General features: G+C 48.6%; 2 long non-coding RNA genes across 3 annotated transcripts in view; one reads left to right on the forward strand and one right to left on the reverse strand.

The window, feature by feature from the left end:
• The window catches only part of LOC309656466, a 607,356-nt gene that overhangs the window by 416,409 nt on the left and 165,084 nt on the right, over positions 1-25,863 (reverse strand). The gene's annotated exons all lie outside the window — the stretch shown is intronic.
• The window catches only part of LOC309656443, a 205,828-nt gene that overhangs the window by 119,102 nt on the left and 60,863 nt on the right, over positions 1-25,863 (forward strand). Inside the window, exons 6-7 of one of the 2 annotated variants that reach the window (XR_014261336.1) lie at positions 1,288-14,933; positions 15,259-15,387. The exons of the other annotated variant lie outside the window; for it this stretch is intronic. This is a non-coding gene — a long non-coding RNA (uncharacterized lncRNA). The remainder of the gene's footprint in view (positions 1-1,287; positions 14,934-15,258; positions 15,388-25,863) is intronic. 2 annotated transcript variants of the gene reach the window in all.

A 25,863-nucleotide genomic window follows, 5' to 3' on the forward strand; every position in this document is an offset into this window, starting at 1 on the left:
CAGATATTGAAAATGCTATTTTGATAGTTTGCGCACTTTCTTGGGAATTTATTTTAGAAGCAGAGTAATGAGAGAAATCTTATGATGCTACCGCTTGGGGTTATTTATTTCCGAGGTAATCAATGAGGAAGTGTTAGGAAATATATTCAGAGTGATTTCAAATCTGATTCCAGTCAAGTGAGTAATCTTTCCATTTTCTTTCCATATGTTGTACGATTTCTTAAAAAGATGAAATGGTAAAGAACTAAAGGGCACTCTGGAACTCAGACCCTAAATATGAAGATAAGAGTGTACATTTTTTCAAGGAATGAAATGGCTTTAATTATGCTGAAACAAATGTTGATAGTGAAACCAAATACTGTTCATTGTATTCATAGGCACAATATTTTATGTTATTTTTAAAATTTATTTTATTGAAGTATAGTTGATTTACAATGTTGTGTTAATTTCTGCTGTACGGCAAAGTGATTTTATATATATATATATATATATATATATATATATATATATATATGCATTCTTTTTTATATTCTTTTCCATTATGGTTTATCCCAGGATATTGAATATGGTTCCCTATGCTGTACAGTAGGACCTTGTTGTTTATCCATCCTATATACACTAGTTTGCGTCTGCTAACCCCAACCTCCCACTCCATCCCTCCCCCACACCCCCCTCCCCTTTGGCAACCACCAGTCTGTTCTCTATGTCTGTGAGTCTGTTTCTGTTTTGTAGATAAGTTCATTTGTGTCATATTTTAGGTTCCACATATAAGTGATATCATATGGTATTTCTCTTTCTCTTTCTGACTTATCAGTACTTTGCTTAGTATGATCATCTCTAGGTCCATCCATGTTGCTGCAAATGGCATTATTTCATTCTTTTTGATGGCAGAGTAATATTCCATTGTATATATGTACCACCTCTTCTTTATCCATTCATCTGTCGATGGACATTTAGGTTGCTTCTGTGTAAATAAACTGTAAATAGAATATTATAAATAGGCTACTGTAAATAGAATAGGCACAATACTGTAAAATACAACTGGTGATTCCAGGCCTTTGGGCAACTCTTGCAGTTTTTTCAAGGTGAAGAGTCAACCAGCTGGGATCCAGTCTCTTCAACTTGGTCCCAGGTGGTCTAGACCAAGTACATCCCCAGTCATTTCAACAGTTGAGTTTCCATTGTACTTACACACCATGGGCTCTGCCTGTACTTGTTGGCAAAAGAGTTAAGAAGTGATTATGAGAAAAGGTTACATGTGGGTCCTTTATGTTTCCTTCCCACCAGGGCCATCAAGGAGGAGAACAGACTAGTGGAGGAGCTTGCCTGGCTAAGTCAGGGAAGGGAAGAGGGGGGAGTTAGTTTGGTCTTCTTGCAGCCCTCTTTCTGATAAGATCCTCTTCCTGGACCGTGTTAAAGGTTATTTCGGCCTTTTGGAGGACCTGATGGAAAGGGCCAGGTGGTTGGAGATTGGATCTAGAGCAGATGCTGCTTTAATATTAGTTCTTCCAATTTGGAGACCCATGGGCCTGTGGATACCTGCCCTTGAAGGCACATCAGGAGCAAAGGTTTGGAAACCCATGGCTGCGTCCCCGTGTCTATAACCAGGTGAATGGGAGCTGGATCTCACGATCGAGTCAGCTCCTCCGGCTCTGCTGGGGGCAGGGTGGTCAGCAAAGTTCAGGGCGAACCGGACACAAAGGCAGCTTTGTTTGCTGTTGACCTTGGTGTGGAGAAAAGTAGCTTCCCATCCACTGAGGGCCCTCACCAGCAGGCCTGCTCTGCTGATGCCAAGAGAAGAACCCACCGATGACCAGGCAAGGTGTGGCGTAGGTGAAGTTGTCTTCCTTTCCCTGCGTGTCCCTTCTGATGCCCTTCCAGATACACTTTTCTTTTTTCCGGGACCCGCGGACCGCCTGTTCTTGACCACCCCTTCCCCATCCCCGCCACCAACTTCCTTCAGAGCTTAACCTCAGGCAAGAATCCGCACATCATCGAAAATCTCGTGGGACATTTTCCACAAGCATCTTTTCCTCTTGGCAGAGTCCTTGGCTCAGATGGTAGAATTAAAGATTTCGTTTCCTGTTTGAGGTTTCAGGCAGCAAACTGGCAGAGGAGGACATATGAGGAACACGTCTGCACACAGATGGCAACCCAGGTTTGGCCCCAGTGTATCCACACCCTGCACGCACACGCTTGGCAATATTTGGAGACACAAGATCACAAGATAGAAATACGCTGATTCTTAGCAAAGAAATTTGGATGCAAAAATCTAGTTCATCTGTGCAGATTTCGGTGAATTACATGGTTTGGACCAGAGCGCATGACCTTTAGGAATTGAAGGCAAATGGAGATAATCCCAAAGTCACTCTCAACAGAGAGAAGGTATCTATCTCTGTGGGTCACAGACGCCTCCAAACACACTCTGCCTGGTTTTCCTCCAGTTCTGGCTTGGCCTACTTTCCCAGCCCCAGTTGACACCGCTCTTGTGGCTGTAGCCTGAGAAAGGAAGTGACCTTCTGAGATGAGAGGGTTCCCCGGTGACATCCATCCAGCTGGCCACAGTGGGGGCTTGTCTGGGGCCCACACAGGCGGGCTGTCGGAATGTGCCAAGATCAGCAATGATAAGGTCTTTGCACAGAATTCCTTCATCGTGAGGGGCAGAGAGGCTGGACTGAGTGACATATCTGAACCCAGCCCTTGCTTCTAACATCTTTGGCCAATGGGACCAAACTACACTCAGAGAATAGTCTGGTTCAAGAGACAAAAGAAGAAATAAAAAGAAGAGGGAAGCCAAGGTCATGGCTGAAAAACTTCGGATATTTTGCAAATCAGGCCAAAGCAGCTATATCAGCTAAAAGGTCAAACATCTTATAGATAAGCTCCAAATGGCTTTGATGCTGGAAAGTGGCTCCTGCCAGAAAGCTTCACTGGGATCTATGAGCGACAACTTTTTTATCTATTTAGCCCTGCACACTCCGGGACTTTATCGTTATTCTCTTCTAATTGGTCTTGATGCCAAGCTCAGGGACCTAATGAAATTAGCCAAAGCAACTCTGAAGGGAAAGAAGAAAACCAACTTGTGTTTGGCATTTGAGGAAACACCTGCCCTAATTGGATACGGAGCTCCAGACCTGGTGTTGCCGGATCTTCCCACAATGGCTCTGTAGCTGGGAGGTGGAAATTCCCATCTGATGCCCACGGGGGCTCCTTGGGCTCCCCCAGAACAGATGGTGAAGGCTTGAATCTAGTGACCTCAGAGAGGTGACTCTCCACCTGCACCTCAAGCTGTCTCTACTTGATTAGCTTCAAGAAACACACGACCGTCCTGCCTTTGGAAGGAGAAATATTTGATGGGGCTGGAAAAGTGGGGAAAGGTTTCTGCTCATTTAGGGAGATGGGCTGTGCTTTCTGACATTTATTGTTACAGAGGGCAAAGTAATGACCCCTCGGGCTGGAGGACCACCCAGGCTGCCCAGGGATGCTTGCTGACACTCCTCAACTAGTTCTGTTGTCACAGGGACCCTCCACCAACTTGTTCTGGAAGCTGACTGTCCTGACTTGATATTCTCAGTCTCCACACTGGTGTCCTGGACCATTTGTTGTAGCTCGGATTCTCTGTGCGTGCATTAAAAAAAAAAAAAAAAAAAAAAAAGCCACCTTGCCTTCTGTTAGTGTTCTGCTGTACAAAACAAGGACTGAGAAAGTCGGAGGAGTTGAAGAATAGACTTAAACTTTCACAACAGATGTTTTTGCATTTATTTCCCTCCCGGGAAGGAGAGGAAATGCGAATTGTTCATTTGAGCAATTTCCATCCTTTTGGATGGCCCCTATCCCCTCGCTGTGAAATGTGCATAGCTCCTCAACCAAATTGTATGGGATCATCTTTCCGAAGGGAGAAAACCTAGTTTGCATACTTCAAGTTAGAGGACTGCGTTAAAGTGTGTGGAAACCAGAGACTCACACCACCCCAGTCCCAACCAACTCGGGCCCTTAAGGGAGAGTGATGCTTGATGCTTAGCGGTTCTGACACCCCAAAGAGGTGGCAGGAGATCTAATGACACTTATAAAAAAATGTACAGCTCATTACACAATGTTTTGAAATTTTCAGTCTTTCTGAAATTTTCAGATCTTTCTTATGCAGGTATACCAGGGATGAAACTTTCAAAGCCTCCCTCTGCACACAGGCTGTGCTCAGGCCAGCTTCCTCGTATCAAGAAAGGGGAAGGAATCTGAACTGGGTTTTCTTTTCCTCAGCATGAAACTACCTCTGCGGCCAAACAGCTGGCGCTCGCTTCCTCAGCAAGTTCAGTTTTCCCTGGAACTCCGAGGCCAGCAGAAAACTCCGGAAACTGAAACCATGAAACCTCCAGGGTTCCCAGAGGAAACTGGACCACCCCAAACCTTTCTAAAACGGATGATCACCGACCCAATTACAAGTCAGGAAAATGGTCTCCGGGGGAGTGAGTTTTCTGAGGTCTCAGAACGTTTTCCCTGGACTGAGAACATTTGGACTCAAGGTTTTGGTTTTGCATCTGCAACGGGAAAAATATCTGGTGCCATTCTCTCCTCAGGATATCAGAGCAAAGGGGCCCATGACTGGACCTGAGGGCTGCAGGGCAGGCGGCAAGGCAGGGCCCGCCCCCCACTCCTGTACCAGCTGCTTGTGACGCGCCATCCCGTGACTCTCTCTCTCTGCAGCCACTCCAGCTGGACAGCCACGTCACCAACGTTCACCGCTGGGCTGGCCTTCCAGAAGCTCAATCCCATGGACTTTTGATGACAGGGATTTTCAGTGTTTAGCTAGTCAAGTTTCAGTGTTTTTCTCCAGTGGATAAAAAGCCCTGACTTCCTTTGTTTCTAATTAAAGGCAGATGGGCAGCAGATGACCTCTCCTTCATTTTCCCTCCATGTGAGAGTGTGGCCGATGGCAGCCCACTTTGCCTGTCACCAATCTGTTGGACACTTTTAAACAAGTCACCTGGTCTCTCTGCAACATGAGAGGAACACACACTTCTTGGTGGGGGTTCTGGGCTCTTTCCCTGTTGGGTGATATTCAGCGCTCATAAAAGTGCCCTCGAAGCAAAGCCCTGGGTTGTCCAAATGCCCATCCATCACCGTAAGCAAATTTAACCCATAACACTTCAGGTCTTTAGAACTAAATGGAATAACTGCAAAAAATCTCTTTGGAATAAAAGGGAGAAGGATCAAGTGAGAGCTTGATCCACGCAGTGAGTTAATGACCCCCCGGGAGTGCCGTCTTTTCCTATTTGGCAGGGTTTAACTCTGCTGGTGCACAAGCACTGGAGAGCACAGACTAGTAACACGTTTCTAGGCCACCAAAAGGCAAACTATTTGCTTGTCACTTTGTGCCTTTTCCCCCCGAAATATGCATCAACACAAGTCATCGTTCTTGTACCGCAGTTGTGGTTAATGCCAGGTCTGTCTTTCCAAGTGAATCGGTGTTTAGTGAACATAAGGTGGTTTCAGAGCTATGGGTTGGGAATGATACAACTGGAGAAGGAGCTCGCGTTTCCCGAGCACGTCCTCTGTGCTGGATACCGTGCTGATTGCTCGAGGGTCAGCTCATGAAATCCACACCGACCCGCGGAGCAGGTAACTCGGAGTCTCCACGAACCTGGACCGTGTGGCCTCAGGCTCCAGCCTTCACACACGCTACCTGCCTCCAGGCTTCTTCAGCTAGTCTGATGGAGGAGACCTGCCCACGTTAGAATTCTGCCTCACTGGCTATTCATCGCCCCGGAATCCAGCGGTCGCTCAGGAAATACTAATTCCCTCTCCCGTCCCTTTCCCGTCAATGCTATCTTACAGCCGTCAAGGAGGACGTATTTGGAAGAAAGACTCTTCTCCGGGTCGGGAAAGAGTAAGAGAACAATCTCTTTAAGAAGATCTTTTCCTCTAAGTGACGATTTAAAGAGTAGAGCCTTGTCAATTACATCTCCACAAAGCTGGGGAGAAAATGAAGTGCCTTGCTTAAGGTAAATCAAAAAAATAAAGAAATGAAAAGTAAAAGGGTAGAGCCTTTCCATGTTGAAATGTTTGCGTTCCAAAATGTTGATGGTAGCTGCCTTAGGTATTTTGGTAACAGATCCTTATCAGACTCTAAAACACTGAGTCACCCCCTCAGTGTGACTCACCAGCAATGTGCTCAGAGCTTCTCAGGTTTGATACACTTGGTTGGCAAAGAGCTCACCCACCTGCTAACAGAAGCCCCCCGAAGTGGTTCCCTGGGGACGCAGGGGTGACTGTGCCGCTCCGCCTTCCTGGGGGTGGCTTTTTGCTTTTCTCTTCAGGAAGGAGTTCAGAAGCAAAGAGGAAGGGTCTCTTCTGCCCTGGAACACACTGAGTCAGGACTGAAACCTATTATCATTCCAGTGCCTCGGACCCATGTCCCCTGAATGAAACTGTGCCAACGATCAGCGGACAGGCTCCACGGCTGGAAGGGCGGAGGGGAGAGACGTTGGCGGGGAGGGGTTAGAAAAGGGACTCCCGCCCCGTCACACCCCGGGCTTGGCCAGGTCCTTTGCAGATCAGCACCGAGAAGTTGTTGCTCCGGGTTTTGGCCATCACTCACGTCCGTCAACCTGGGACACGTGTGGCTTTATCAGGGTGCACGCTGTGTTTTTCACGGCCTTGCTGACGGTTATACGTACTCAGAAGACTGCCAGCTATGAGAACTGCCCCAAATCCCAGTTTCCACTGAAGGAGATTAAAGCAAAGAGCTGCTCAGGGGCTGTGTGTGTGTGTGTGTGTGTGTGTGTGCGCGCGCGTGCGTGCACGCGCGCGCGCGCTCTTTTGTTTTTTTAGACTGGCTAGCACTGTTCAAAGCGTCTGTAGGAGGGGTTTTGCTGGGAGCGCTGGCCCTGCAGACCGCACACGGCCACTGCACCACATCCTGCCGCGCCGCTTCCTCCCCCTCTTTCCCAGCTCCAGGAGCCAAGCTGGGAAGTCTCTCACGACCCTGAGGCTTGGCCTGAGCTTGCTACAGCTGCCTTTCCCGGGGCCTGCACAGCACACGGATCCCTGAGCCTGGGCTGCTTTGCTCGCCTATTCTTAGCCTCGCGCCATGGACCTCTGTGAGAGCTCAGGACGTGTTTCCGTCGGGGCCGCACCCGGGAGGAGACCCGTGTGCCGCCAGGTCTGCGGGACACCTGCACGGGGATCCCGGCAGCAGTTCGATGTGGTGTGTTTCAACCTGCAAAGGAAGAGAAATAAACGCCCTCCACCGGGCCCCTGCCTGTCTCCCGAGAACAAGGGGCCGAGTTTTCTCTTCCTGCTGAGCTGAGGCCCTGGAGGGCGGCCGCGGGTGGCCCGTGGTCACGCCGAAGAGGCAGAGGGGCCGGAATGGCACGCGCAGGACAGCCACTCACGGAGCGACGGGTCAGGCTTCGGCCTGCCCTCCGCCCAGGCCCCCCGAGCCACGCCGGCCGCCCTCCCCCGATCTGATCGAGCTCCTGCTTCTCGGCTCTGCGTCCTCAAGCCCCCGGTCAGACGCCACCACAGGCTCCATCACCTTGGAACGGTTGCTCTGTGGCTGTCGCCCTCACCCGACGGGGCGACTTGAGGGACAGGGACCGCGTCTGTTCACTTTATCTGCACGTGTGCCCGGCGGTCCATGAATGAGGGGAGGGGGTGTGGCCATGCGGAAGGAGGTGTGGTTTGGGGTCGGCTTCTGAGGCACCGCCGGTGACACCCCCCGCCCCCCAGTAGGGAAAGCCGAGCAAATGAACCGACGGATGACGCGCTGCGAGAGGATGTGATGACTGAAGGTCAAAAACCAGCAAATCACCACAGTTAGCAAACCTACACCAGCTAATTCTGGTTTTACTTGTGCTTTTCCAGCTTATTTTAGTTTAAGTAAGACTTTCTGGATTGACTGCATTCATCCATTCAGGAGACTTACGGACCCTAAACCCTGGCTGGCTGGGCCAGTCTCTAAATACGCAGCCTTACGCTGTAAAACAGTGACTACACCATCTCTGACTTGTCCCCAGTCTCAGCCGTATTCAGGCCAGAACGTCATGTCCAAAATAATCAGGCGCGACGCTAGCAATGAAAAACAAAGCAAAACAGTTCACGAGCTGGCAAGGGCCTTGCGTGAGACAAACCGTTGCCGTTCACTCAAAAGTGACAGTCCAGCGGTGACCGTGCGGTGTTCGGACCGAGCTTGGTCACACTGACTGCTGCACGGGGCAGAGCGGGAGGGCAGTGCCCGGGCCGGGCCAGGGAGCGCCGGGGGGCAGCTGATGCAGAGCAGGTCGCAGAGCCAGCAGCGAGAGGCAGGGCCCGGCGGGGCTGCGTCCCTTCAGAGGCCTGCTTTCCGCCCAGGCCTTTAATTGCCCCGCCCCGCCCTCCCCACCTGCAGGCACTTGATAAAGAACTTGCCTCCCACTCCCACCCGGCACTCAGAAGCTGCTGTCAGAGCCCGGTTCACCCTCTCTGTTTAGCTTCCTTGGCGGCGGGGCCTCCCTGCCCATCTGCCCACCTCCTCCTCTGAGCTTTGACACTTCCCTAAATGCCACTTTTCTGACCGCTTTGGCGTCTCCACGCTCCTCAGCCCACAGAACCAGGTGCCCTGGGTCCCCACGGCACTGAGAAGGGGGCTCAGACAGTCATGAGGTGTAACCTCAGAGCCAACCCCAGAAGGCGGGCTTTCGGAGCCAGGGAAGAGGTCAGGGGACCAGGTAAGCTCAGCACAAAGGGGCGCCTCCGGCCAGGGACAGACCACAGCAGGGATGCCCCAGCCAGAGTTGGCATGAGAGCAGGTGGCCAGTGCAGGCCCGACCCCGTGCCTGGGAACAGGCCCTCGGGAGCCCGTGTTACCCCTGGCCCAGGGCAGCTCCTGACATCTTGGGCCAAGAGGGGCTTGTGGCCCTACTGCCCCACGAAAAGGAGCTGATTTGTACAGAGTTCTGGAAAGATCACTAGACCAGTGGTTCATCACCCAAGGGTGTAATCAGAACTAGTGTAGGAGTCTTGTTTTTTCAAAATCCACACGCCAGGGCCTCTCTCTGGACCTGGCAAATCAGAATCTCGGACGAGTCTGGGGTGAGAAGAGCAGACATATGTGACTTTAGAAGATGCCCAGGTGACTCAGATACAACACCTGCCCCAAGGTGGACACCTTCCCAGCTGGGCAGTTTTGGGGCCAGAGACCATGCCTTTCCGAGGTTTTTAAAATTTATTGAAGTATAGTTGGTTTACAATGTTGTGTTCATTTCTGCTGTACAGCAAAGTGATTCAGTTATACACATGTATATATTCTTTTTCATATTCTTTTCCATTATGCTTTATCACAGGATATTGAATATAGTTCCCTGTGCTATACAGTAGGACCTTGCTGTTTATCTATCCTATACTTAATAGTTTGCAGCTGCTAATCCCAAACTCCCACTCCTTCCCTCTCCCACCTTCCCTCCCCCTTGACAACCACAAGTCTGTTCTCTATGTCTGTGCGGTTGTTTCTCTTTCATAGATAAGTTCATTTGTGTCATATTTTAGATTCCACATATAAGTGATGTCATATGATATTTGTCTTTCTCTGACTTACGTCACTTAGTATGATAATCTCTAGGTCCATCCATGTTGCTGCAAATGGCACTATTTCATTCTTTTTTTATGTCCGAGTAATATTCCATTGTATATATGTACCACCTCTTCTTTATCCATTCGTCTGTCGATGGACATTTGTGTTGCTTCCATGTCTTGGCTATTGTGAATAGTGCTGCCATGAACATAGGGGTGCACGTATCTTTCCGAATTAGAGTTTTGTCTGGGTAAATGCCCAGGAGTGGGATTGCTGGATCCTATGGCGGCTCTATTTTTAGTTCAGAGACCATGCCTTTTCACCTTGCACTTAGTACAGTTCCTCTCACGTAACAGACCTAAAATAGTCTTTGTTGATTGATCGAATGAATGAATATGTGAATAAGTGAACAAACACTGCCAGTGACCAAAAGAATTGTTGATGATGTCAACAACATCATTTGTATTTGTATTTGTATTTGTACAAATTTGTATTTCGCCAAATACAGTGAAAGAATGGAGTTTCCCATAGTGGATCTTAGCCCCAGCTGTAAGTAAGTCTACCAGTTCCCCACTCGGAACAACAGCTAAACATGACAACATTAATGTGGATTTTAGGGACGAGTGTGGTTCGGCAGTGTATAGCATCGCTGCAGGAAACGAGGATTTGTACGAGCATCGTAGAAGAGGGCATACAATGAAAGAGGGCGCTCCACTTAGCTCACAATTAATCGTATCATCGGAGGTTTCATTCTGGCTTTGGAAACAATGGGAACCATAATTACATGTCTAAAGCCCAAAATGGAATCCCACAAGTGTTTGACAAGGAGAACATAAGGATGATGGAGTGCTTTACCCATCAGCCTGACCACAGGGCAACCCTGGTGAGTCACGCTTTCAGGCCGCGGTAGGATTTCTCATTACCCTCCATTCTTCTCCCTGAGTATATTGAGCTCATAGCTATTTGATGGATGTGACTCTGTTTGTGAATCCAGGCTGGCCTGCTGTCTTCCTGGATCTGACCCCTATATAGAATAGCCATGTAAATTAGCATGGGCCTTGGGCCCGGAAAAATTAATCCAGGCCTCAATGCAATCAAGTAAAAGATGTCAAAGGGCAAACAAAGAGGGAAGTGTGACTGGGGCCAGGGATGCTCTCTTTTACAGGTTTCGCTACTTACCACCTGGTGATCGTTTTTTGTTTTTGTTTTTGTCACTAGACAAGTCACAGAATGTAAGAGGAGCTGATGGAAGTCTTTCCAAATCTGTATGGGATGAGAAAAGAGTTCATGTTGAAAGTGGAATTAAGGCATTCAGAGAGTGCTTCCCTGGCGTCAGGTCTGGGTGGGCCTACAGGCCGGGCCCCCTCGCCTTGACCTCAGCACCCGTCCGTGCCTGGACAGCACTTGCCACGCTGGGTTGTTTATTCACGTGTTTCGTGGTGTTTGTCTGTCTCCCCCGTTGGACTGAGTTCCCAGGAGGCTGAGAATCACGTCTGTCTTGCCCACCTCTGACTCCCAGTAAGTGGCACAGGCATTGCAGGAACGCACGGAGATGCCAGAGTTGCTACCCAGCCTCCCTCTAACAAGGGCAAGCTCCAGGGTGGGCCGTGCCCACGGTTCGCTGTGTGCCTGTCCTTCACAGAACCCCCTGCTGGCTGGCAGCTCTCACGTCCTGCTTGGGCGTGGGATGCCTTGAACACTCATTAGGTTTTCTTTTAGCCACCCTGGCGAGATGCCTGGTGAAACACCACCCAGAGAAACGGAGACAGAACGTAAGGAGCCCTGGCAAACTGGAGAAGGAAAGGCAGGGGCTGGGGCGAAGGGTGGGCTGGATCCAGAGAGTAGAAGGTCGAGAGAGAGCCAGGTGCCAGGCCGGGGGCCCAGAGGCGCTGGAGGTGGAGGGCAAGGCCAAGTGGAGGGCAAGGAATCAGCAGAGACTGAGCACGTGGGGGTGGAGACCCGGGCGCGGTCACAGGACCCCACTTCCCTGCCTGCAGAGCCCGTGGTAGGAGCAGTAACGGTCACTGACATCCACTGAACTATCACTCTGTGTGCCCCACAGGGTCGCCCCATGGGAGTGACCGACCCAGGCTGGGGACAGGTAATTGTCAGGGCTCAGAGGTCAGAGAGGTGAGGGTTTGACATCCAGGACGGTATTATCGTTAGGGAACTAGCAGTGTCCCAAGTCTCTGTCAGTCAGTCCCCCTCCCATGAGGTTTGATTGTGTGTCACAGCGGAACATCTGTGATGGCGCGCAAGGAACAACGGCAGAATGGCAGCCCAAACACACGGCGTTGTTATCTCCCAGGGCCCCCAACACAGCACTCAGTGGTTGAGCTGGATCCGAGCCTGCGGTCTAGACCGAAGGCCACACAGACACAAAGACCTCCTGCCCCGCCAGGAAATGTAAACGATAGGATTAGTGAATTAAGACTGTCTTAGGGGGAGAACGAGCACATGCGGCCAGCGGTGCCCTGGCTGAGGTGCATCAGAGGGGCCACTGCCTGGGAACACGCCCTCGAACGATGGCGGCCTCTGAGCCTCGCCATTCCGTTGGCGGCTCTTCCTTGGAGGACAAGGGTGTCTCCCAGGAAGGGGCCGGGCCGGGATGCAGGTGAAGGGGCAGAAGCAGGAAGACACGGGAGGGAGACCATCTTCCCCTACAGCGGTCGTAGTAATAGTAATGACGATAATGATGCTAATCAATATTTAGATGCTATCTGCACAGCGCATTTAAATGTACAGTTTAACCTATAGAACGATCCTGTTGGGAGCTGTGTTTTGCCTTGAGATAAGCAGATTGCTTTAGTGACTTATCCAAGACCACAAAGCTAGTAAGTAGCAGAGAGAGAACTCAGTGCCAAGAGGGCAAAGCCCACCAGCTTTCTGTCCACCACGTGGTAACTGAGTTAATCTCGCTGGGGAATGTGATTTGGCTATAAGGGCAGACCTGACACTGTGCCCAGCATCCCAGCCAAGCCCTCTCCTTCCTACCACTGGTCCTTGTAAGCATCTTCCTTGCTGACTCCCAGTAGAGGAAATTCTCTGTCTGGCTATACCTTTCCAATTTACAATTATACGTAATTTAAAATCTTTCCAATAATGGATCAGTTCTTAAAGGTTAGTCACTAGTATAAGATTTACGGCAATAAGCGCCATCTAAATATACTGGTAACTCGCTGTACATAAAACAGCACGTCTAGGTGCTGGGATAGATAGAGCAATGAAACGGGCCTCAGAATATGGTTATTTATTACAACAAAAAGATGTCACTTCAAATTACTGAGAGAAAATATGGACTTTATAATAAACGATGACAGAATAACTTATCTGTTAAAAGAAAATTCAGTTGGATCTTTACCTTACTGCCTCCCATCAACATATAGATGCATCAAATATAAAAATACAAAGCCACAAATGTACTGGATAAAAGCATAGATGACTATTTTTATAATCTTGGAATGAGGAAGGGACTTTTTCATCCCAACGTTATATTGATACAGCACATAATTTTAAATTTCATACAGCAGAAAATTACAAAGAACATTTAAAGAGAAATAATAAACTGGGAAAAACATTTGCAAACTATATAACAGACTAAGAGTTAATATCTTTACTGATCACAGATCTTCTACAAATCAATAAAAGGAAACAAATGGCCCAATAAAAATGGGAAAGGAAACACATAAGCTTCTTACCAAAGAAGAAATACCAAACATATAAAAATATACTCAACTCTTAATAATAAGTATAGTGACACAAATAACTATACTGTTGTGTGTGCGTGTGTTTACCTACCAAATACAAAGAATAAAGAGACTGAGAAAAGAATGTTGCCAGCGTGCTGGGAAATGCTTATTCTCATGAACTGGTAGTTGGCATGTAAATTGACATAACATCTGGAGGAAAGTTTAGTAACATATACCCAAATTTAAAATATACACACTTACCCTTAGCCCAAGAATTTCAATTCAAAGAATTCATTTATTTTTCTTGTGGTAAAAGACAGGTACTATAAAATTTACCATTTTAACCATTTAAAAATGTACAGTTCAGTGGCATTAAGTGTATTCACATTGTTGTGCCACCATCACCACCATCCATCTGCAGAACATTTTTCCTCTTCCTCAGTTGAAACTCTGCACCCATTAAACACGAACTCCCCATTCCTCCTGCCCCCCAGCCCCTGGCAACTGTGTCCTACTTTCTGTCTCTAGGAATTTGACGACTCAAAGAATTAATCTTAAGGAGAAAATTGTGTAAGAGCAACATATACATCCACGAAAGATGTATTCATTCAAAAAACATTTTCTGAGGCCCTACTGTATGCTAGGTAATAAACAAGATAGACCAGGTTACCTGATTTATGCACAAGTCGTGATCAAGATGAAGGTAGACCATGAGCAAACGTGTAAGGAATAGAGCATTAAGTTGCCATAAATACTTTGAAGAAAACAAACAGATTTATGTGACAGTGATTTTGGGGGGTGGGTACTTTAGATAGGGCAGTAAGAAAAAATTCTCTCAAGCACTATTTATAATAGCCAACAAATCAGAAAAACTAAACATCCAAGCAACATCCCTGCTAAGGCGGAGAATCCATCTGGCCAGATGTCAACATGTGCCAGTTTATTATAGACCGCAAGAGACTTTCTCAGAACTAACTCCCTTAATTCAGTGTGTCTTCTGTAGAGTATTTTCCTGGAGGGCAAAAGTTTCCAACATTTGGGGGTAGAAAATAATTTAGCAGGGGTCCACGCCAATGCTGCTTTATTCCGAGAAGGAACGTGTGGATGACAGTTTCAAGTGTTTGATGTCCAACCCCTCCTAAAACTGTAAAATAACAGCCAGGCAATGAAGAGGCTGATCTAAATCTTCTTTCTGTGGTTTTACGTTTGTTCTGGCAGGCTGAGCAACACGAAAAAAATTATAGTGCGTGCATGGGAAACATTCTACCCTTTTTCTTGAGTAACTGACATGTTGGAGGGCCGGCGTGAGTTAGGGGCGATGGTGTTGCTGTGATACATGGACAATCGAAATAGCATCAAGGGCCCGGCCTATCCTGAGCCCAGGCAGGAAATTCAAGGGTAATATAACACTTCACCGTTAAGTAATGCCATTGGAATAAAACCATGTTTGGCATGACTTCTGGCTTTCACTTGGAATTTCTGTTTCATTTGCGTCCAGAAAGAACTTTCCCCCCTAAAGTTCTTAACTTGCATTTCAAAAGATTTTGTAGCTGTATAAATAGGATGTATACGAACTGGCCTTGAATTAAAGCTACATGTCATAGAACATGCTGAAAAACAAATCCAATCCAGGACCTCTGTTTTCACTGTGGGCTCCAGGGCAAGCAGCTTCAGGAAATGGAAAGCGCAAGTCACAGGTTAGAGACCTCACTCTGCTACCTATTAGCCGTGTGACCTTGGGTGGATTCTTTGACCTTGGAGCCTGTAGAAGAGGAATAACAATAGTACCCGCTCAGAGGGGTTTTGTGAAGATAGAATGCAAGAACATGAAAGGCTCGCTGCTAGCTAGCAACACAGCTTTTTCCTTCTTTCCTGGGCTTCAAAACTGAGTCGGGCATGATTGCCACAGAGTAGAAAAAGACTAAAATGGAAAATCAAAATTTATTTTTGTCTGAATAACTTGGCCGTGGTTTGCTTTTCCCTGTTGGGTTTAAGCCATATTCCTCCCGTGCTGCCTTCTAGGCTGAGTTTCCGCATGATTGAAACACCATCTTCAGTTTCAAAGGGATTCAGATGCACTGGAGCATCTCCAGATACTCGGACGGTGCAGGAGACTCAGACCCACGGCAGAAACTGGTGAAGGATCTGCAGGTATTTAACTGGGAGAAAACTCTGAGGGGACATGGGAGTTGCCTCCAAATACCTGAAGGGTAATATCATGTGGAAGAGAAATTAGATTAACTCTGCCTGGTTCCATAAGTGGAGACAGATTCTAGTTTTATGGATCGAAAACCTTAAAAAAAAAAAAATCAGATTGTCAAGGAAACATGCTATCTTCTGATGTAGGGAATTCCAGAGGGATCCTATCCTTCACTTCGTGGGAGTCCTACAGGGAATTCTGCATCAGAAAAGGGCTGCCCTTTAAGGTTCTTTCCAGGTCAGGGAGGCTGCAATTCAGGTAGCTACATAAACGCAACATTTTGCTGCAGGAACTTAGGGAAGAACAGCCCCGGGAGGTGTAAGGCACACACAGGGGCACACAGATCGTGCTGACGCGCGAACTTTAGCCTTCTATAACAAAAGAATGTCATGCCACATTAGAAAAAAAGGCCTTTAACTGCTAGAAACGAAAACGTTCATAGTTTAGCGGATCATATTTTACAGGTTCCTGTAGACACAGGGGCCAAATGAAACTGAGCCACGATCTTAGGCATCAAATTACACTTCACTTTTACCTTTTCCCCCTGTGATTCTGACATACGTGATTAAAAATGAACCCGAACCTTTGACCTACCCATTTGGGTTTAGGGTTCCCCCTCCTTTTTTTTTCTCTGTTCACCTGCAAACCTTTGCTGGTCGTTTCATAGAGACTTGGTCAACTGCTTTCAACAGCTTAACATTAAAGCCACTGAGAGCATAAACAGGAAGCTGGTGTTTAGGTGGGAGTTCCTAGGAATTTTGTACCACTGACCACAGAGGCCAAGAGAGAAAGGAAATAGGAAAAACAGTGTAAATACCTGGGTGACTAATGACTTAGCGCAGCTCAGCTGGCTTTTCTGAACACTTAGCAGGAAGTCCTTCCAGGGGAAACACCCTTCACATTTTTCAGGACCCCGCATGGCACTGAAGGGCCAGATCGGGGCGTTTGCTGGTTAGCCTGCAGACTCTGCCCGCGTCTCCAAAACGCCGGCTCTATTTGCATGCGCGCTGCAGACCGCTCGCTGAGCGCCTGGGCTCCAGGCCTGGGGCTGCAAAGGCTCGGAGGGCCACCCCCTTCCCGGTTCACACGGCGAGCGCCTAAGAGGATTTAGAATCAAGTGGGCACGTTTGCAGGCCTCGCTGTGAAGAGGCAGCTGGAGCGCGGCGCAGCCCCCCGCGCCCCGGGGCTGCATTGTCCTCCGAGGGGCCGCCGCCAGGGCTCCTTTGTGCGCGGGGCCGGCCCTGCCCTACAGCCCGGCGCCCCCGCCGGCCCCCCCCCGACGCAGACGGCTCCCTCTGGCCGCCGACCCGCCGGCTGCCGCGGTCCCCGCGCGGAGGAGCGGGCAGGGCGGCGGGCGGGCCATCTGCACGGAGACTGACGGCGGCCCCGGAAGGTCAGCGCCCCGACGACCGCCGTCTGAACAGCAGGCCACCCGGGCCTCCCAGCAACACAGGGACATCTGCTCCCCTTCATTCGGAGCCCCGGTTCCGATTTCACCAGAGGGCCCCCCCCCGCCGACCCGGGCTCCGCGGAGGGGGGGACGGGGACCCCCGAGGGGCCGAGCGGACGCGCCGCCCGCCCCCCCCCCACCCCGGATCTGGGGCCGAGCGGCTGAGTCCGGCGGGGCGGGGGAGGGGGGTCGCCCACGTGACCCAGGTGACGGCGTGCGGGGGAGGGGCGGCCGGGCGAGTGGGCGCGCGGAGGCGTCCCGGGTCTGCAGACGGGGCGGACCCGGATCCCGCCCTGCGAGGAGGAGGGGACGGGCAGCCCCGCGGACGGAAGGGTCCGGGGCTCGCCCACCGCGGCTGGGAAGAACCGGCGAAGGCGCGGGAAAGTTCGTAGCGAGCAGAGAGAGGCATGCATCAGGGATTCCTCGTGCAGGGCCCCGGCGGCAGTTGTAAGGCCAGCTGTCAGCGGGCAAGGCCGGAATCCTGCCTGGACGGCTGACACCCAAACCCGTCCTGCCTTCTCTGCGCCGTGTTTTGGCGGAATGATGGAAGGAGGGGAGGATTGCGCTTCTGTTGAGTTTCCACCCCTAGATCATAAGCTCCCTGACACAGACGCTGCGTCTTACTCATCCTCGTCTCCCCGCCTCACACAAATGTTTGGACGCTAGGCTAACGTGCGAAGGGCTCGGGGTGTGGTCCTTGTGACCACTGGGTCCAACTGCGGTCGTTTTCCATTTGACTGAAACCAGGGCATTGTGGAGAATGAACTTGGGGCTGCAGGGAGGTGTATTTCATCGCTTTGCGCCCTCTTTCCTTCTCCCCTGCTTTTCCTCCTTCCACAGACATTTTATGGAGTGTCCCTGTGAATGAGGGAAATAAAGAAACAGGACACGCAGGCCTCAAGGTGTGGCCCGTGTGCCAGGGATACTGTGCAAAAGTAAACAGCTAACCAGGACTCTGGGGGATGAGTGCTATTGACAGGAAATGGGGGGGGTCCCTGAAGCCAGCTTCTAGGGAGGGAAGGGGTCTACGCAGAGGCGGGAAGCCGGGGTGCGAGCTCACCAGGAGGAGGCCTAGTTGCTGACGTGGGTCCCTCTGCGTGGATTCCCCCCCAGGTCGGTTTATCTCCCGTTCATTCTCTAGGCCTCGGGTGAAATGTGACTTCCCTGGCGCCTCCGTAAGAGAAGGTCTTCCTATTAAGTGAGCCTGTAGCACCTGGCACTTTTTTTTTTTTTTTTAAATACTCCTGACCAGTCCAGTTGGGCAACATTCATCACCCCTATTCAACTGTAAGCTCTGGAGGCAGAAACCGGCCTTTCTGTTCATGGACAGAGTCTCCATACCCAGACCAGTGTTCCCTAAATCATTTGTTGGGCTGATGAATAATCAGGCTTTCCTTACGTTAACAAGAAACTCGTTGCTAGAGTTTCTGTTTTGGGTGTGAGGGCAGGCGGTGACTGTTCCACGCCGGTACCTCCAGGGGAACCACCTGGAACAGAGCAGCCGTGGTGTAGAATGTATTATTTTCGTGGTCTTCGGCAGCTCGGTGATTTCAGAACTGTTTTCTGCAGAACCATCGTGAGGTCGGGGTGCCATCATGAAGTGAGTCTGAGGAGAGGGCTTGAGGCGGGACAAACAGGTTTCTGAACTGCAAGGAGTTTAGAGCCTTGACTGGCCTGCTGCACTGTGTCCCAACCAGGAGCATCTAAATAACACTTTGCAGCTGAGGGTGTGGACAGAGCGAAATGGTAACTTCGCTGCCCCGGTTCCCCCATCTCCTCCTGGGCCCCGGGGGTGGAAGGACCGGCCATGGGAGAGCCAGACAGGATTAATTTGCCCCCATCAAGGTTGGCTCCCTCATCTTGGCCTCTTTGTCACATCCTGGGACAAATCCCTCCCTTGTTTTATGACGATAAGGGAAGAATCGAGGATGTGGAGTAAAGAGGCAGGCCTCAGTGGCTGGTGCGGCCTGACTTAAACTCCAGCTCTACCACTGCTTAGCTGTGTGACTTTGGAGGCCTTCCTTAGCCTCTCTGTGCCTCAGGCACTTTGCGATGAGAGATAATAATATCGAATTTATGTGCTCTTATAAGTTTTAAAACTCTGGTATGTACAGTTGTCCCTTGAACGACATGAGTTTGAACTGCGAGGGTCCACTTATATGCAGATTTTTTTTCCCAGTAAGTACAGTACTGCACGATCAGCGGGTTGTTTGACCCGCGGTTGCTGAGTTGCGGATACAGAGGAACCTCAGATATGGAGGGTCGGCTATAAATTACACTCGGATTTTCATGGAAGGTCGGGGCCTCTAACCCCCTGGGTAGTCCAGGAGTCAACTATATTAAGAATTCTCACGATAAGCATACATTTGACTTAAATGCTAGTAGCTGATCAATTAAACTTTGAATAGCCAACCTCCAGTAGGTTAACGTAACTACTTAAGTCAAGTGTCAGTAGAACAGGTCACAGAGGGCTATGGTCCAAGAGATGAGATTTTCTCCACCATTGCCTTTGGAACTCAAGTGATGCCTTCTGCACCTTCATCATTACTCTTCCAGCCAGAAGGATTCTAATTCTTTTTTTTTTTTAATTTTTTAATTGTTTTGAGATTTTTAATTTTTTAATTGAAGTACAGTTGATTTACAAGGTTATGTTAGTTTCAGGTGTACAGCAAAGTGATTCAGTTATATATATATGTACATATATGTATGTATGTATATATATTCTTTTTCAGATTCTTTTCCCTTATAGGTTATTGCAAAATACTAATATAGTTCCCTGTGCTATAGAGTAGAATTCCAATTTTTTACCAGCGTTTGCTGAGCTCTCCCTCTAAGTAAATTTAGTTGTGATTCCATTACCCGTTATTCTCAAAGAGAGGGGCAGAGCAGCTGTATATCAAGATTCAAAAATTTTGCCCGCAGTCCATTTTCCAGGACCGATCAGTAGCCGAGTGCTAAGTTCCTCGGCATCAGGGTTCTGATCCAGAAGACCACACTATTTTAAACAGCAGAGACCTACTTACAACGAAAAGTAAATAGGATCTTGCCTTGTTTGTTGCAGCTTAATTTGACCATGAAAAAAATCAGGACTGGATTCTCAGAGAAGAAACATTTTCAGGGGTTGTAGGTAAGAGGACAGTGGGAAAATTCACATTGTTTTAAAATTGCACTTAAACCAGCCAGCCTAAAAGAAAGCTGCTTCTGGAAATTCAGAGGTACTCTGAAAAATGAGTGTAGAAATGGCTTCTTACCCAAATGCGTAATATGAACAGTTTCACTCCTTCAACTGTTTATTTTCTGCAAAGGACATTAACTTGTGCGGAGTTTGCTGGACAAGATGTTTGGCGTAAATCTGTTTTCAGATATAATCTCCGATGCGTTCATGAAGCGTCACACTTTGAAACAGGAAACAAAGGACATACTTTTCAAATGTTGGCTCTATACATACATAGAATCTCAATGCCCAGAATGGTGCGTGGCTCAAATATCCTCACATCACATAACTCTTACTGGCAGGGGGGCGGGGGTGGGGGGAGTCACTTCTTAGGGATTGCTAAAGATCAAAAGATTTTCTCTAAGATGTTCTTTTTAAAAAAATGTTATTGAAGTCTAGCTGATTTACAATGTTGTGTTAATTTCTGCTGTACAGCAAAGTGACTCAGTTATACACACACACACACATATTCTTTTTCATATTCTTTTCTGTTATGGTTTATCACAGGATATTGAATATAGTTCCCTGTGCTGTACAGTAGGACCTTGTTGTTGATCCATCCTATATATACTAGTTTGCATCTGCTAATCCCACACTCCCACTCCATCCCTCCCCCACCCCCCTCCCCCTTGGCAACCACATGTCTGTTCTCTATGTCCTTGAGTCTGTTTCTGCTTCGTAGACAGGTTCATGTGTGTCAGATTTTAGATTCCACATATAAAATATGGTACTTGTCTTTCTACTAAGAAGATGCTCTTAAAGCAGCATCCAGTTTTAGACCTGGAGTACCTCTTGGGTACCACCTCAGTGCCTTTGGGCATCTCTTGTCCTTTATTACAGCCACTGATGCAGGCTCTGAGCAGCTTCCTATGGGGGCCACCTGACAGGGCCCTGCCTCTTGCCCACACCTCACATCTCTGCGGAAGCTTCCAGTGTCTGCCGTGGAGCTTCTCTGAGCCACATGGGGCCCATGCGTTGACTAAGCCAGAAGTTCTGGGGAGTAAGTTTTGGGGGCAAACCTTTGACTGATAGAGCATAAGCGCTAATGGATAAATGCTTTCCTTTCGTCCCCCAGCTGCTGGGAGCGCTGTCAGATGACGGCCCCCAGTTGTTAGCCTCTGGGGTTTGCCGCAGCTAAAGGAATCTGCCTGATGATCTGAAGATCACACCTCCTTCTAGTGACAACCTGCTTTGAAAGGCTCTCTTGCCCTAATTTGGGACAACGCTAAAAGGCTGCCCCAGGTCCAGAGCTCCACATGGGTTGGCTGACGACTGTATCGCATCTCCACTTCTCCCTTTGTCTAATCCTGCTTCCCCCTTTCCCTTCACAAGTATTGATCCTGAGAGCAGCCCTTAATCAACTACTTCCCTGGGAACATGACCTACAACAGCCCGTGAAACTTGGGTCGTGACCAGATGAGATAATTTGTATTTATAGGCTGGTGAGGTCAATGAACGACAAAACTTGGGTTATGAAAAGTACTCCGTCTTATTAATACCAAACTGTAATTGTGGGCATCTTGCTAGTTGTCAATTGATTTTTTTTTTTTTTTAGCTGTCAATTGATTTTGATTAAAATATACATATAGGGAGCAAAGGGGACTCTTTTTGAGAGTTCCTAAATACTTGCAGTCTGGACACACCTCACTTCAGATGCCAGATTTCCAACTCTGCTTGCAATTCTCAGTTTGGATTTTAGCCATTTCATAAAAGAGAATGCATTTTCACAGAGCTAAGTAGATGCAAACATTCCCTAGAGTTTTGATACGTGGTCAGAAGCTTTAGGACCTTTGTGGATTCATATATTCATGTCTGGAATCCTAAGGTTCTGTGCCTCCTTTGCATGTATGGCTTGTTCAATCAGTTCTTGAAACTGAACCATACCGATAAGGCAGATGTGTAATAATTCAGATATATGCCAAGGTTCGCATTCAGTGGGCAACTGCGGAAACTTAAAAACATTAATTTTTATAAACCTCTCTGAATATTCTCTTGAGTTATGACTCCGTATTCACCCAATAGCAGCTCTATGAACTCTGAGGAGGTTTTGGGGGACTCAGGGTTGATCAGAAAGGTGGAATCGGTGTCCCAACCTGCCATCTGTTTGCACACGTGTCCACTCAGGTCTGAGTGCCTGGACAGATCAGCAAGGCACGTTTTTCTTCCTCGACCCTTCAAGTTCAGCTCTCGTCTCATCCGCAAGAAATGTCTCATCCCATCTCGGGATCCTTTGGGAAAAGAACAAGGTGGTTCCTCTGAGTTCTTTCATGACCGAAAGTTATTGATCTGAGGAAGTAGTTTAGAAACCTTCTCCGACAAGTTCGTACAACTCAGCACTGATTATACTAATTCCACACTGCACTGCCTGTTCTTCTGTATGGCCTCAGCATCACAGAGGGGACCGGTATGAAGAAAATGCACACACGATCACTGCTGAGGCACGTGATGAGCCTGAATGGCCATGTTCACGGGCCGGTTCCGACAAGGATGCCGTGGAAGAAGCTGGGGTCAGTTCTTCTTTTTTTTTTCTTAAATTAATTCATTCATTAATTTTTGGCTGCATTGGGTCTTTGTTAGAAAGACCCATTAGAAAGCCAGCACGCGGGCTTTCTCTAGTTGTGGCGAGCAGGGGCTTCTCTTGTTGCGGAGCACGGGCTCTAGGCGAGCAGGCTTCCGTAGTTGTGGCTCGCGGGCTCTAGAGCGCAGGCTCAGTAGTTGTGGCACGTGGGCTCAGTAGTTGTGACATGCGGGCTCTAGAGCACAGGCTCAGTATTGTGGCGCACGGGCTTAGTTGCTCCGCGGCATGTGGGATCTTCCGGGACCGGGGCTTGAACCCGTGTCCCCTGCGTTGGCAGGCGGATTCTTAACCACTGCGCCACCAGGGAAGTCCTCACCTCTTCTTTGGACTTGAGTAAAGAACTGAGAACTTCTCCCCTTTCCATACGATCCTTCCGAGGCAAGCGAACTGGCTTTTCCACTTGATATCAAGCTTCTCAGATCTTTTACTGGAAGGGGCATGAGGGCTAATTCATCGAGGGATGCTGACCTTATACGTGGTCCCGGTGAACCCCACCTCCCATCTTCCCTCCCCACCTTCCTCCATCCGCAGCTCTGCTCTTCATGGTCTGCACGATGCTATCAGCTCTAAACGTCTCTGGTTACGAGAACTGTAAGAACGACCCCCTCACGCTCCCCAGCTTTGAGGGTCGCCGTGCGTGCTGCACTCCCGCCGTCACGGGGGCGGCAGAGGCTGGGAGCGGCGGGTGGACCGGGCAGGAGAGGCCCGGAAAACAGAGCAGGTCAGGGGAGTGATTAGCCCAGGCGCTGTCAGAGCCTGAGTCAGAGCTCGCTTCCGCTGGGCCCTGTGCTTTCTCAGCGAGGTTAGGCCGTCTCCCAGGGAGATGGGCTATGGGAAGATTGAACCCAGCCCTCCTGGTGGCCTCGTCAGCGTACATTAGGATGCCAGCATACTTGCAGTTGTACTTGTGTTTGTCCTTTCCCTTGGACTTTTCCACTGAAAAGGCCGCCGTTGAAAATGATAGTAGGCTTTTCCAGTATTGGCACCTTTGTCATTTCCAGCTCTGATTGGCCATTGGATGGACCATCTATGCCCTTTCGTCAAGCCAGATTTAGCTCCTCACATAGTCACAGGTGGAATAAGGCAGCAGCCCCCAGCTGAAGTCTCTGACTTGACTCAGATCCAAAACAGTCTTCCTTACTTTCTCCAGGTTTGCTGTGCGTACGTGTCTAGAATGGTTCCCTGCGGCCTGTATGTTCCAGACGATCAGGGAAACCACTGTTTCCTTGGCTGCTAGAACAGTGCTGGCACAGGTGACCCTCGGCTACTCTTGGCTGAGTAAATGAAGTCTGCTTCAGGTTCAAGCAGCAACCCTGGCAGGCTCCAGGCTGGGCTCTGAGCACACTATAGGGCGGAGTGACCGCGTGGATGGCAAGAGATCAGAGTTGGGGACGCGGGGAAAGTGGAGAGACTAATGTTTAAACAGATCACTTCAGTACAGCATTTTTAAGTGCTATGAGGCTAGGGGTGGAGATCAGGGAAAGTGACCCAGAGTCCCGAGGACAGTAGGAATTGATCAGTCCATCCACATTCCTCAAGCTAGCGACAAGGGCCATTTGACATCTGTTCCCCTTCCTGCACTTATCTTTTTTTTTTTTAAATAAATTTCTTTCTTTCTTTCTTTAATTTATTTTTGGCTGCGTTGGGTCTTCGTTGCTGCGCGCGGGCTTTCTCTAGTTGCGGTGAGCGGGGGTTACTCTTCGCGGGCTTCTCATTGCGGTGGCTTCTCTTGTTGCGGAGCACGGGCTCTAGGTGCTCAGGTTTCAGTAGTTGTGGCGCACGGGCTTAGTTGCTCCGCGGCATGTGGGATCTTCCCGGACCAGGGCTCGAACCCGTGTTCCCTGCATTGGCAGGCGGATTCTTAACCACTGCACCACCAGCGAAGTCCCCCTGCACTTATCTTTTTAATCTAAGTTCTCCTTACTTCCAGCCAGCGAACCCTTCTGTGCCAGGGAAGCTGATCTGCTTTCTGTGACCCCCAAGGACTGCCTGGATACTGTCTGGCCACTTGCGTCCATGCGAGCCGTTCGCTGTGAATTTATGTTCGTTACATCCCCAAAGGTTTTGTTCAAACCCAAGGGGACAGCCTTCCCTAATGAACTCTCCTCTGATTCCTTTATTTCCCTCCTACGCAGAGCTTATGCTTCTGGCTTGTACAGTCTGATTCTCGGGACCCAGATAAATCACACCGGCACTGAGTGTGAGCTGGATGTCTACAGATAAAAATCATTCAGAGAAAGGTGTCAGGATTCTCCTCAGGTATTTTTATAAAGACAGGAAATGTAGAGCTTGTGCATTGCATTTCAATGCGCAAATGAACACCTCCTTTTCCAGAGACTCCCACCCTCCCTCCCATCAAGACATAGTTCTGTATGTAAATTTAGCACTGTTTATAGATACGAATATTTGGGGGGACGTCTGGAGGGGAAGTGTATTAAAATGGGCTTTGTAACCACTATCACATTTTTATATTTGACTCCCAACTGACTTATAGTCTCTAAAAATTTATCCATCTTTGTATTCCTATAGGAGAATAGTTAAGGAAACTAATAATAACAACTTTATAATTATGTATAGGGCTTTACAGTTCACATCTAAAGTAAATGTCACCTCCTCTGAGCAACTGTCCTGAATCTCCAGTACTCTAATATTCATTGAAAAAAATCCGCAGATAAGTGAACCTGCACAGTTCAAACCTGTGTTGCTTTAGGGTCAACTGTAATTTACGTTACATGCCTGACTCCTTAGCAGACAGACTTCTCCAAAGGGGAACTTGGCTTTTTCATTTGCAGGCTTTTGTGATCTGGCTCATGATAAATAAATAAGATAAATAAATGAATGAATGATATTCCTGGATTAAATATTTGATAAATATTTGATTATGATAGAAAAAAGAAAAATAAAAGCAGGTAAATCGTGCTAAGAACTGTGGGGAAAATATTTGTGGGAGAAAGTTTGGAGTTGTAGATGAAACTCAGTCTCTAAATTTTCCTGAGTTCCTTTATCCCTAGAATAGATGAGGAGTTAGTGGTATTAATTTGGGCCAGCACTTCTGCAGTGTTGTGAAACTGATTTAATTCCGTCCTGTCTTTCCCTAAGACTTAGAAAAGAGAAAGTGTTCCAAGATTCAAAAAAGTATAGAACAAATAGCTGCCGTGTAAATGATAGAGTATCAGGTGCTTCTC

This window comes from Balaenoptera physalus (assembly GCF_965194825.1).
Source record: "Balaenoptera physalus genome assembly, chromosome: 2".
In the NCBI taxonomy this organism is placed as follows: Eukaryota; Metazoa; Chordata; class Mammalia; order Artiodactyla; family Balaenopteridae; genus Balaenoptera; species Balaenoptera physalus.